Source organism: Egretta garzetta, unplaced genomic scaffold, assembly GCF_000687185.1.
Source record: "Egretta garzetta isolate BGI_Z169 unplaced genomic scaffold, ASM68718v1 scaffold72, whole genome shotgun sequence".
Taxonomy (NCBI): domain Eukaryota; kingdom Metazoa; phylum Chordata; class Aves; order Pelecaniformes; family Ardeidae; genus Egretta; species Egretta garzetta.
The window spans coordinates 784,124-798,049 of record NW_009259032.1 but is presented as its reverse complement, the minus strand read 5'-3'; positions in this window follow the sequence as shown (position 1 = coordinate 798,049).

Sequence of the window (13,926 nt, the reverse complement as noted above, 5' to 3'; positions counted from 1 at the left end):
CCGATATTTAGAGAGAGAAAATAAAACTAACTTAGGTACACCAGTAAAAACCCCAAAGCAACTTCAGACCCAGTTGTGAGAACAAATAACTCAACCTCGATTCCGCATACACAAAGGGAGCACTTACCACCTCCACCTTCCTGATGAAACCAGTGCCCCAAGCCTACCACCATTTTATAAGGTAACCATCTCATGGGGGAGAAGGGAGATATGCTTCAAGGGGGAGCAGAGTCATTGGCTTTTATTGGTCCAATTAACATTAATAGGTCCCTTTAAGAAGGTGAAAAATCCCTCTAAAAGGAAAGGTTATGGGGAACCTGGTGAGGAAAGATGCAGTCATGCAGCGGGTCTAGAAAGGGAATTGCTGATAGTTGAGCCCGTATAACGGTATTCATGCCCTGTGATCTCAGTGGCAAGGCATGCTGGGGTGTCTTTTTGTTACTCTGAAGGCCAGTGATGAAGGGCTTTGCATCATTTACCCAGCCCTTGTGCCACTGCTTTATTAGCCTTAACTTTTTCTGACGCTTCTCATTACAAGATGTTGAAATTGTACCAAAGCATTGTCTGTGTTCGGTAAGGCGTCCTGTGATGACCCCCTGTCGTTGTCGTATGTTACACGCGATCCAGCAGACAGGCCGCTGATGCGGTGTCCTGGACCGCAGGCGCTTCGCAGCTACGCCGTGAAGGCGTGCGGCTCTGCCGGTGGCACACCCTGCCAGCGCCGACCGAGCGCGCTGCCCTGCCCCAGCAGGCTTCGTGCGGGCCCTCGCTGGGAGGCCGTCAGCCTTGCGGTGCGAGCTACCGGGTGAAGATTACCTCCCCTTTGGAGGCAGGCTTGTAGCTGAGGGGCATTCAATCGCCTGGCTACGTTCTCAGAGCACGTTTTTCAACGCGTCTTAGGAGAATTAGGGTGTAGTGCCACTTCCCTTTCTATTCCACATACTGCTTAATATGATTTCCTTGGAGACTTAATGCTCATTTTCACTCACCCGCAAAATATGGACACATTTTTCTAAAGCAGGGACCACTTCTCGCCCCTCACTAACTACTAGGCTATGAACATGGTATTATTTGGACTCTCTCTGGAATTCATTTCTTGCAGGGTTTTTGTTTCTGTAGAATTGGTGGAGATCATCTTCATTAGCAGACTAACGAATGAAGCGCTCCCAGAAAGCTCTTTGTATCACATCCCTCAGGGAACTTCGCGGTTTCTGGATCCTGAACGAGTTTATGTGGGAGATACACGCCTAGGTGCTCAGCCCTGCCGTGGTATTCCCGGGATACAAATTTGAATATCTGGGGAACTTGAAAGCCACACAGGGGAAGGCATTTGGGTAATTAATTTTTTAGGTGACAGCTAAACAGAGACAGCTGGTTTTTAGCGTACAGTTTTTAGTCAGAGGTTTTAGTATGCCTAACTTTGACCTAACTCCACCTTAGGTGCGTGATTTAGTTTGGTGTTTGTTTTTTTTTTTAAGTCTGTAACCACTGCTTACATTCATTTAGGCTCTATTTTTGTGGTGAGATCAATTACAGTACAGCTTGTATTTGCCCCTGGGGTCCTCCCCCCTTGCAGAGGGCTTCCCTGCTGCCCTTTTTCAGGACCTCTATGAAACGACAGGGTTCTGCTGGGTCAGGTCTCCCTGATGGCTGCGGTGTTAGGGTTCAAGAAGATCACATCCTCTCCGGTTGCACCGTTGTGTTGTGCGTGGTGACGAATGGATGCAACTGTTTGGTTTAACAGATACATTTATTAATCTGGTATCTGGGAACAGCTTCGCACATCTCTGTAATAGATCCGTGGATAACGCTTGCATACTGATTCCAGAGAGACTTGAACTCCCCTTACATCTACGCTGGTGCTCATTGTACGCTCTTGTATCTGCTATTAATAGTGTCATAATGACTAGTCTGAGTAGATTTTTATCTTGTTCTTGTTTAGCCAGCTGTGAAAGGAAGCTATAGCTGGTTAGGTAAAATGAAACGAGTGTTTGTCAAGAGACATTGCCAGCCAGAAGTCCTTACCCTCATCTTATGCAGAAACTTATCCTCCCCCACTCCCTTTTTGTTGCTGCATGCCTTGGTCCTCCCCGTTACCCATATTTGAGCTCTGTTCAGTATAGTAACGGAAATAAGTAATACTTACGCCATGTTTTGTGTTGTGCTATAAAGCCACATGTGAGTACCTACTCCCAGTGTGTTCAAGTTGGGGAACTTGCAGGGTGGATCTAATTTGCCCTGTGATACCCATGCCCAGATGTTGTTATAATTAAATACGCTTGTACCAGTTGCAGCAATTTGGTTATATCCATTTCTTTTCCTAAATAAAGCAACCTGGAAACACCTTTTTGGGCAAATTGCTTCTTGTTGTTTGATCCACTATCACTCCTGGAGCAAGCCTATGTTGCAAACAGTCTGTGCCTGAGGTGGTGAAGTCGATGTGTTTGGTTTGAACCGGCAGCGTGCTACGAGCATACCTTATTTTGGTTTGTGCTTTCAATAACAGATAATTCTTTCAATAATTGTATGTTTCTTCAGTCAGTCTGCTTACTGAAAGGTTTTAGTTAATTTGGAACAAAGAGTAGCAGACTTCAAAAACCAAACGAGAAAGCAGTGTTTCACACCTGACTTTCAGTGCAATCTTTGAAAAGAAAAGAAAACCCTTTCCCTCTTCTGTGGGACTCCAGTCTAGTCACCAGCTCTCCCAAACAGCGACTTTGCCCTATTAACTCATTACACTCACAGCCACCCATTCCTCTTCCAGCACTTGAGGTCCACCTTTCAATTGAAGCGGAGTGTCTGAGTGCTTCTAGCCCTGACCATGCCAATGCAGCAAGGAGGAGAAGAGAAACCGTGCGATTAGAGAAATCCTTTATGTAAAAAAGAAACGTGAGGAAAACTGTGTCCTCCTGAATGGGGCTGGTTCCAGGTTTTCAATCAAAATACTCCTTTGTAGGAGCTGCAAATGGTTCTTCACAAATCGTTCTGTTTAGATGAAAGGGAAAATAGAAATGCCACCTTGGAAAAGCAGAGAGAAAATTCACTGGGGGGGGGGCTTGTCCTTTTCTTGCCAAAGTTTTTGCAGGTAGAAGGGATCCAATTCTTCTTTGTTGGTAGGAGGCAGCTACTAAAGCCATCATTTGTTTCTATATTGACAACCCATTTTACTTCCTCATGGTGTAAGTAAGTTGATTTTTGTAGAGAATTAACTCCAGTTCACAGCTGAAATGAGACCCTGTTCTGCACCTGGCTTGTAGCACAGACAGCATAGCCCTTGCTGCATAATGCATAATTAATAATGTATTCTTGGTTTTAATCACCTGCAACAAAGAACTGCAAGCCCCAGGGTCTGTTTTACACCAAGAAAAGTACCGATTTCGTAGAGCTAGGTGAGGTGTCAGTATGAATGTAACTATTACCGATACGCCTTTGCAAGCAACGATAATAACGACTTAGGAGCTCACTTCTGCCAATTTGGGATCTGCACCTCCCTGAGAGGTGTTTTTCCTCTACATTCTAATAATTGTAGCTAAAAGAAAAAAGTAAGACTCCTCACATTTTTTCATCTCTTCTTTGCTGCAGTGAAGGTCCTCCTGCTCTGGGCTCATTTTAGAAATTTCTTGAGTTACTTTAGTTTCCTTAATGCAGAGGTTTGCACTTGAAAGCAATTGATCCTGCAGTTTGACCATTAAAGTCCAATTAAATTTGATATACTGTGAAAATGGTTTCACACTTTGACCAGGGGCATGAAGATGGATCGCTTCAACTGTAACGGGGCTGTGACTGAGCAAATGAAATTGGCCCAATGGTGGCAGCATAACATAAGAAATAAAATACAAAAGGATGACGAGTTTCCTCTTCAATACAGTTTTTAGGCTGAGTCATCACTGCCAAAGAGGTGTCCTTGTTCTCTGGGGGTGGGGTTGCCTTTAAAACCAAAGCACGGCATTTATCTTGCTGTAAAATTAGAAAGAAAAAAAAACCAAACCATTTTATTTTTTACTGTCAGGCAATCAGGCAAGGTCAGCACTTCACACAAGATGGACTTTGTCTGACAGCCATCCGGTTAAGAGCCTCTGCTAGGGCTTCAGAGCAGGAAAGGTAACATGCATTAGGGATCTTGTGTTAAAAAGAGATGTTTTCTTAGATACGAAGGTAAAATGGAATTTAGTGTCTAAAAGTTACTAGGTGGAGTATGCAGATGAATAGAGGCATAATTATACAGCTGTGAAATGACTGCCTTTAACAAATAAGCTCTTTTCTAGCTTAAAAAAAAATAAAATCCCATCCTGTCAAATTTTGTGGGGGTTTTGTGCGTTTTGATAGTTTTCTGATTATACATCATTGCACCTTTTCTAATTTTCTCACCTAGGGCTGCATCTGCATGTTCTTGCATTTGTCCAGAACCCAACTCCTCAGACCCCACATGCCCGTGGAGGCCATGCAATTGAGATAATAAGATACTGAACATTTGCAGTGGTGAGTAGTGTTATCATTGCTTACAAAGCACTTCCCTTCTCATGTGAAAAGCAGAAAGAAGAAAACCTCATGAAGTTTGTCAAATACGATGGTTTACTGGTGGGGGGCTTGTGACACTGGGGAACAGTCTGAAGAAAGAGGAATATTCAGCACAGAGAGAGTTAAACAGCGATGGTTTGAAAGGGTTTTGGCAAGAGCATCTTCTCCTTTTCTGTGAATCTTCAAGGGGATGTGTATCCATCCCTCTTATCTTAGTGAAGCAGCTGGACTACTGCTACCATAAATCAGGAGTGAAACTAAGGGATGGTGATGGGGAAGGCTTACAGCAGGGCAGCAGTGGTGCCTGGCAAGACAGGGAGCAGACCGGGTTAAAATGAAGCGCTCAGACCTCCTGTAGGAGGGAGAGATGGGGGACACAAAGCCCATAGTGCGGCGGCGACTGGATGGAAGGGGCAGTGTTGATACCTGTCGGGCAAATCCTTCTCCAGGGGGCAGGAACCCCCCCAACTTGGCATGGAGCAGGTGGGAGGTAAGTGTGGGGCTGGGGCGGGAGCGCTGGCATTGGGGTGTTATATGATGCCCCAGACCCTGCAGCTGCCTGGGAAGCAATGCCAGCCCCTGAAAGTCACTGGAGCCAGGGTGGGTCAAAGCCACAGGGAGCCGCTTGCACACAACAGCCTCTTAAATGCAAGTCTTGTGATGCCTTTCTCAGTGCCATGGCCTTGCCCAGACCTGATTGCAATGTTACTGAAGCCTCTGCAGAGTCCCTGGGGCTTTCTGCTCACTGGCATGGGGAATGCAACACAGGACTTGCTGATAGTTGTTGCAATGCAGAGTTTGCTAGCACACAGTAACGTGGCATCTTCCAGCACAGTCATTACAAGTGGGATTTTAGGCATTCCTCTTGATCACCTTTTTGATCCTGATCACCTGGCTTTGGCAAACAGGTGATGGTGCAGGTGAGATGACCAAAGCTGCTGTAGGAACCGGGTTGCTTAAATACGCATGCACAGGGTAGTTTGGCTCCCTCACTGCCCAATTTGCTGGTGTGGCCCCACCGATACCACTGGGCTTCCTCTTGCTTTAGAGCAGCCCCAATGATGCAAGGTCCAAAACATGCAAAGTAGTTTTCAAATGAGTCACTGGCGGAAGAAAAGGGTGGGGGCAAGCAACCAAGACCTCACCCCAAGGCTACGAAGATGGTTTCAGGCCAGTGGTCCACTTCCTACCCTAGGGTGGGGCAATGCAACAAGTTCCCCACGTTCCTGCATTAGTGGTAGGCTAAAGCTCATTGCCTGGCTGGGGTCTCTGAGGAGCTCTTGGGTTCGGGGACCGCTGGTACACTGCGCCTTCGCAGAGATTTTGTGCTGGGACATACCCCTGTGGTGCTGGTGTATGGTCTTGGCCTGGCTGTATGGGTTTCCCCTGTTACCTGCAGCACCTTTCCCACCATGTCCTTTCCCCTTTCATTAGAAATAGTCAGTTGCTGGGTTGCTGTTATGTGTGGTGGATGCACCAGACCTGCAACAGAAACAGGTCTTCTCAAACACCACATTTCCCACTCCCTTCCCGAGACTTGCGGGCAGCCCAGTGTGGAACATAAAGGAGATGCCACAGCCACAAGCACCCTGCAGACCCCAGACCTGCACCCATAAAAGCTCTGCCGCCTCCTCTTGCAGCATTGTGCACCCTATCTCCTGCAGCCACCTGAACCGTTCCCTGACATATTCCAGCCTCTGCAACAGTGACAAAATAGCACAGTGACAGCGGTAGGCAGTGCGCCATCACTGCGTGGAACCAGCCTCTCACTCGGCAGCCTCCGCTCTTCAGAAACACTGCCCTCCCTTCATCAGAGATCTGGGCTCAGCCCTGCTTGAGCCAGACCCTTAACATCAGCCATGTCTCCACCAAGGAACACTTACCGTATTTCTAGCCATCATGATTTTTTTCAGGAGTATCATTTCCTCCTCGTAAATAAGACAAAAGTAGTCAGCACTAACTAGATTGATCTATGACTTGCATTTCCCCTTGGATTTGCTACTGGCTTACAGAGATTTACGTACCCATCAGTGCTTTCAGGCTCTGCAGGTCCCCGGTATGTCACAGGAGAACTTTTTTGTCAAAACCTCTGGGACTCATCCCTGTCTGAGCAACGGCATTGTATGGGATGAATAGGGGGGTCTCAAACAGAACAGCAAAATTTCCTACATCCCTAAGCTCATCAGCCAGAAAATCAAATGTTGGGGCATTTGCATGTCATTATTGCTTACCTATTTTATCTGCTTAGCCTAATTAGCTAACTAGGCTCATTTAATCCTCAGCATTCACTAATCCCAATTAGAGATGGGTCTGAACCAGGACCTGGGTCCCAATTAGGAGATAACAAGCTCTTGGCAGCCTACTGCCTCCAGTGGTCTCTGCAGCTGATCGTGGTGTGTGGCAGCCCAGGAGCCCCTGCAAAACGGCGAGGAAACGCTGGACCCATACTGCCTCTGCACCCAAGCTCTCTAGGCAGCTGAGAAGCAGATCAGGACCTAAATGTGTTGTTTGCTTTGCAATGGTCTGCATATACCTCGTGTGCCTTACCCCCCAAAGTGGGGGGGAGTTGTTTTTTGTGTCTGTATCAGTCGCATCAAACCCTCTGTAGTAGCCAGGGGAGCCCCTGGTTGTTAAAGCTCTTGCATCTCATCATCCTTTCCAGCTGCTTCTTGTCCCCTTGGCTCATTTTGAGCGTAGCATGGTGACAAACCTGCATACACGCTGCAGTCACTATTCACAAGTACCTGTAGCAATAAATTATGTACAGGCGAAGAAGCGCACTTGTTCTGCGACAGCCGCAGTCACACGGACGGGCCATAGGACCTGTTTCTGAGTTGGCCATTGAAACGGGACTGCTCATATCTGCTCTGCTCTTGCATCTGCAAGAGAGGGAGCATGGCGTGCAGGGAGCCTGCAGGCGCTTCGGCATGTCCCCAGGAAAGCCAGACCCCAAAGCTGCAGAGGTGAAGGACAAAGTGTTAGAAGTCACCATTGGCATGGTTCCTCTCAGCCCAGGGTTGTGCTGAGAAACCTGATCAGCACTTGCCTCCGGTATTGTTTTCAAAGACCCGTGTCTTCCACCTGGCACTGTACCTGGCCTCCACCTGCCCGTGTAGCAGGGAAGGGTTTTACCTTCTGCAGTGCTGGTGCCATTGGCGAGAGGCGCTGCTTTCCCCTGGGGGGAGGCAAAGGGCTCCTGGTAAATTGTGCAGGCAGGAGGCTCTGTGTGGGGCTCCTACAGCCTTTCCTAACCTCGCTCTTCTTTCCCCAGCCAGGGATCTCTGACCCCACCAAGATGTGGTTGCTCAAGTTGCCAGCTCTAACAGCTAGCACACTGAACAAAGAAAATCCAATTTGGCATCAAAAAGCAAACAGCCAAATCCTGGTCTCTCACCTTCTTTTCCTGCTGGTGCAGTACATCAGGCTTTTTGCTGATTTATACCTTGGACGCAAGAAGAGTTTCAGACCCAAGGTTATTCTCCTGTCAGGTGTGGACATTGCCGATGTGTCCTCACTGTAACATGGGATGAAAGGGTTTATGAACCGGGGATGTTCACAAAGGGAGCGCTCACGTCCACGTGGCGATGCTGCGGGCAGCGGCGGGCTGAGGACCCGGCTACCCGGGGAGTGAGGGTCCTTCAGCAAACCCCCTTGATGAATTGCTCATAAAAGCCTGACAACACTTTATGATTTTTATTTTTCTCCTTTTCTTCAAGAGGACCACTAGAAAATGAAACGACCGTAGTTTCCTTTGCTGTAGCAGAGCTTAAAGGGGATATTAACTTGGGAGCTGATCTGCTGCTCGCTGAAGTTGGTGGTGTCTGTTCTGCCAGTTTCAGTGGGTGCTGGAACTGTCTCTCTTATCAAAGCCGACTTTGATTTTCTGTTCTTGTGTGAGCCTTTCCTCCCATTTCTCTTTCGGGAATAGCTTTGGGAGGCTTTAGAGCTCAGATGAAGGATTTCCTATAGTTGGTCCTCAGCTGCTTTTTCTTGCGTCATGACTGCTCCTCTCTTCCACAGTCAGCAGCTGTAATCACTGCTGGCCTCCTCCTGCTGTACATCCCACTGTGCTACGAGGACTTCCATTTCTACGTGGCTCACGTGTACGCTCACCTGGGGTACCCCAACGCCCAGCACATCGTGGGACAGAGGTATTTGCAAGGTAATGTTCTCCAAGCTGTGGCTAACTTGCTTCTGGAGTATGTATGGATACAAGCCAGAAACACAAACATGGCTCTACATTATGTGGTACACCACCACACTGATGGATTTTGGACACCATGTTTTATATCCTAACTGTTACTTTGCTACCTTGTCTGACACCTAGGAGCTGGAGTGGAAAAAAATGAGGACATGGCCATGCACTGGTTCAGGTGAGGTGAAGAAAAACCCCAACTCTTGCCATGGCAAATTGCCCTCTCCTGGGGAAAGGCATGGGAGGAGGAAAAAGAGCCAGTGGTGCTTTGTGGGAGCTGCGCTGAGCCACCCTGTGATGGTGGGAGGGAGGTGCATGGGGCGGCAGCGGGGACACCAGGAGCTCCCAACTTCTTGCTGTCGGTTGGATGCTTTGCTCCTCTTTCCCCACCTGCTATTGCTAGTTTTTTAAATCAGTGGGAGGCAATTAAGTATCTCGACAGTGAGAGTGCAGAGGGACGCCGGTGCTGCTGTACAGCCTTTTGGGGCGGTTCAAGCTGCAGGTGGGCAGCGGGAAAAACGCACAGGCGCGGGAGGGGAGAGGGCCGGGAGCTGCTGAGGCAACAAAAAATCGAGTTACGGCAGCGTATTGATTTCCTGCTCTCGGCACATGCTCCCAAGAGGTTTCTGCCACGTAAGCGAGGCAGCCGTGCCTGGCATGCATGTTTGCTGTGGTACCCGCTGTGGTTACAGCCGCAGCGGGAACCTGGGCTGCGTCCCCCAAAACCCTCCCACTCCTGCGGAGAAACAGGAAGGACGAGGGACAGGGAAAGTTACTGTGCTACCCACAAAGCGGAGGGAGAAGGGGGGGCACGTTGGATGTTTCCTCCATGTTTGCTCAAGGCTTAGAACAGCATCAAGCTGCAGGATTTTTAGGGCTGAAATAACTGTGCCTGTGGCAGCAGGGGTGGTGAACTAAGAAGGCATCTTTAAGGACAACCACACTCAGAGAAACACTGAAGCCTTGGCACCTTTCTGAAAAAGGATGTTTCCCAAATCAGGGCCTGAAAATTTTGAAGGGGTCAGATTTCAGGACACTGATTTATACATATTTTTTTCCTTCTTTGCTCTTACCTTGATTTAAAACATTCAGACTTGGGTTTTCTTCTTCTGTACTTTCCCTTACTGCTTTCTTTGCTTCTTTCTTCCCCCCCTGTAGGCAGGCTGCGAGGCAGGGCCACCCCTACTCCTCCTTCAATCTGGCAGTGGGGGCACTCAGAAACATGACCGTGGCACTCAAGGAAGGGTAAGCTGAGTCCTCTTCCTTTCCCTTTTAGCTGCATTCCTGGCTCCTCCTGGGGAGGGAGGGAACCTGGTGCTGTAGATACTCCACGTACGCACCTACTCCAGCATTTCTAATGCCCTCGCCTTGTATCGTCAGTAATGCAGCCCTACCTGCAGCAAGAAAACTGAAAAACCCCATTAGCCCAACGAGGTTTTAAAAATTAGGTGACACAGTAAGTAAAATGCCTGTGGTCCCATTACATATGTATTTCCATCAGTGATTTCCCAGCCAAGGGAAGGGACAAGACCCACACTGGTATAGAAAGAGCTATTGAAGCAACATGCAAGTTTTATGCTAGAAAGAGCTGCCTGTCTGTCTGGGGGAGCCCCCTTTTCACTCTCCTTCCCGTCCAGCAAGGTCACTGAGAAGTTTCCTGTTGACTGTCCGGAGGTTGGGCTGGAACGGTCCAGGACGTATGTATCTCCCTGACGTGCCTCCACGCACTGAACACCAGCGTTCCCAGCAAGGCCCACAGCCAAAGAAAACTTGCCTTGTGCTTTGTACATTCACTGTGGTGACTCGTCCTGCGGCTAAGTGAAGCTAAAACAACTGATGAGTTCCCATAACAGTGAAACCCAGTCCTTTTGGTTTTGTTTTTTTTTTTTTAATTGTTTTGGTTTGAGTTTTTACATTTACTCTGAGTCTGAAAATTAAAATTGAGGTTGGAGGGAGCAGTCTTAAGCTAACTGAAACTAAAAAAGCAGTGTTTGGGCAAACCCTGTGAGTTGAAGGCAGCGCGTTTCATTTCAACCTCTGCTGCGTGTTGCATGACCAAGCAGACTCACGTATTGAGTGATAAAAGGATGTATTTCAAGAGCTCCAAATCTACCTGTACTTCAATTCAACTAAGACGAGAAAATCACCAAACGCAGAACATACATGCTCAGACCACAGGGAAAAGCAGAAAGAAAACGAGATCATGTTCTGAATAGCAGAGAGTTAACTTTACAAATGCTTTCAGATCCAGTAGTTGTGGTCCTCTTATAAAAGCCTGGGTAAATAAAATTTAGCTAGGAATGAATCAAACCTCCTTCTAGATTTTCTTGATGGTTTCATGTCCTTCAGGGAAGTGGAGAAGCTCCTCAGCGTGGCAGCAGCCCACGGGCTCCAAGAAGCTCAGCAACTTTTGGAAAACGTCCTCAAGAGCAGAAACCTTCCCTGAACAACTGCAGCAACATCAATGTTTGTCCAACCTTGCTGCCTTCTGCACTTAGCACCCCTGCTTTCTCCTTGCCGAGTGTCTCGTCTTTAGGCATCATTCACTGGGCGTTACTTTTGCTTTGCACTGGATCTCCATGGTCAGATCTATGGCAGTGATGTGTTGCTGCTCCATCTCCTTTTGCTTGCTGGCTCACCACTTCTGAACAGTGCTGGGAAGGTAGGGTGGAGGAGACAAAGAGCCTTCAGGGCTACACTGATGATGGGCACATGAACGTTACCGAAAGCACTGCTAGTGTTGCACCAACTGATCTGCTAATACTAAGGTAGATCCAAATATTGATCTGGGCTTGATGTGGTGTTGCTTGCGCATTTGTGCTGCATGTATTTCATGCTCTGCTTATACATTGCAATAAATTATCATGACTGAGGCTTTATCACTGTAAATAAGCATGACATGCATGCGTGATGTAATTTGTAATAGAAATGACAGTGATTTAATAGAAAATATAAATAATACCCTCACTTAATAGCTATAGTTCCTTATCAACGTTACCATTGCTGTGCCAGTTTTGTGGAAAAGTAATTCAATTTAATGGAAACTGCCTTCATTTTCAGGGTGGTCTTGGTTTAAAACCACAGTGGGAGCAATTGCATTTCACGGGAAGTGCGCTCGCTAAACAAAGATCCACAGCCTTTTGCTAGCAATAAAATTGTTTCCCAGGGCTGCCTTTGTTGGTGTGCAATCTTTCCTTTTTTCCTACCGTGATTATCCAGCTCACTTGTTGCATTACATGAGGTCCTGCACTCCCCCCGGGTGCCTGAGCCAATGCTGGTGAGCCCGAGACCCAGGGGCTGCTGCCGAGGGAGCAAACGGGACAGCAAACCCATGGCGGAGGTCAGGCTTTGGTTTCCCAGAATTGCTTTTGCACCGTGACGCGTGAAGGATTTTTGTCCAGGTTCCTCTTTTCCCATCCCCTCTTGGGTGTGAGCCTCAGTACCTTTTGAGGGTGATGCCAGCAACACCTGGGGGGCATCCCGCAGGCACAACATGCCAGCCCCTAGAGCAGTGGGGGCCGGTGGGCACACGTTAAGTGAGAGATGGCCGGGCTTTACCTCTGTTCTGCCTGGCTGTCCCCAGGCTGGGCTCCTTGGGGCCAGCTCTGTGTCTTGCTCCCAGGAGGAGAGGGCAGCACAGAGGAGACCTGGGGCCTGTCTGTCCTTCTGCCTCCCCCCGCTCGTCCCCAGCAGCACCTGCAGGCCAACGCGCTCTGTTTGCAGTGCAGTCGCTTGCTCCCCCTGCCCGCTTTGCTCCTTTCCCTTTCCCTTCTGTGCTCCCTCCCACGCATCCCTTTATTAAATCTGGTACCACAAAACCCTCAGCAGAGCAGAGCACCAGGCGAGTTCTTCTCTTCCCTCCCCCTCAAGCAGAAAAGCAAGACAGTGTTTGCCAGCTCCGAAAAGGAGCTTATTTCCATGGCCTCTGCAGTGGCTGTGGACCGGGGCCCCGAGCCAGGTCCCTTCGAAGGCAGGGAAATATTTCCCTCGACATGAGGCCGGCGCTGCATCGTGTCTCATACCCGCTTTTTCTTTTAACTCATACAGTAAACACACATGAGCTGCAGCTCCTGATTTGGAAACTAGACCTATGCTATGTGTCTCGTATATAGAGAGACACACCAGTTAAGTGCAGCTGGCATCCTTTCCAGGCCTGGGGTACCCTCTTTTTTTGTGTCTGCGAGCAGGAAAACCTTGTATTTTTCCCCACAAACCAGCATCCTCCAGGCGAATGGCATGAGGGGCTGTGTCAAAAGCCCTCCGAAACCCGGACCCGCGGTGTCTGTTGCCTCTCTTCTACCCCCAAAGTCATCCTCCTTGTTTTCTCCATCCTCCCTAATCACAGCAGCCAATGTCAGAAGGGGCATTCAAGCACGGTCAGGGAGAGCCGTACCAACCGGTGAAGGTCGAATTCACACCCCTTTCCTCCTGCCACCAGGTCTGGGATGATGCCGTTAGCTGCCGAGGTTCGGTGTATGGCACTACCTCAGTGAGCACCAGGCATACTAATCTGGGTATTAGAATAGCAAATATGCCAAAAGGCCTGGTAGGCAGGTCATTGCATTTCACAGGACTTAAGAAATCACCTTTTTCTGCCCCCCGTCAAAGCAAGCAAGCAGGTTTCTGTGCGGTGATCAGTTTTCCCACTTGAACTGTGTCATTGCCCAGCACCAAAATGGGCTTTAATGCTAACTGTGAGACTCTGCAGCTACCAGCCAACAAGTCAGCCTCGAGGTTCATGCTGCACTCATTTTGGTGGCAAGGTGTAATGTCAGCACTGGTTATTTTGTTCACTTTCTCAAAAAAGCTGTTTTGGAATATGACATTTTTCCTTTATCTCAGCTGTAGTTTTCTTACTGGTATGCATGGTCTCATGCAAAGGGCGGGTGACTTATCATCCAATGCTTTCCAGGTGGCCTCTTTTCTAATAAGGAGTAGTAAGACCTGGAAAATAAATCACAAGCAACCTTGCACACATTTCAACAGAAAAAAAATGACTGCAGATGTAATAAAGCCAGTCACCAAACAGCAGTGGGAGAAGGCCATTGCAACTCAATGCGGTGCCAAGACTTAAGCAAGAAATGATGTTCACCGGTTTCAGGCAATTTGCAAAATTAGCGCCTGCATTTCTGCCCTCACACCACCTCCCCTGAGACACGAGTGTCTCCCACCCTAATTGCTGTCCGTACAATTTCCCCCTGGATTTTCTTTCA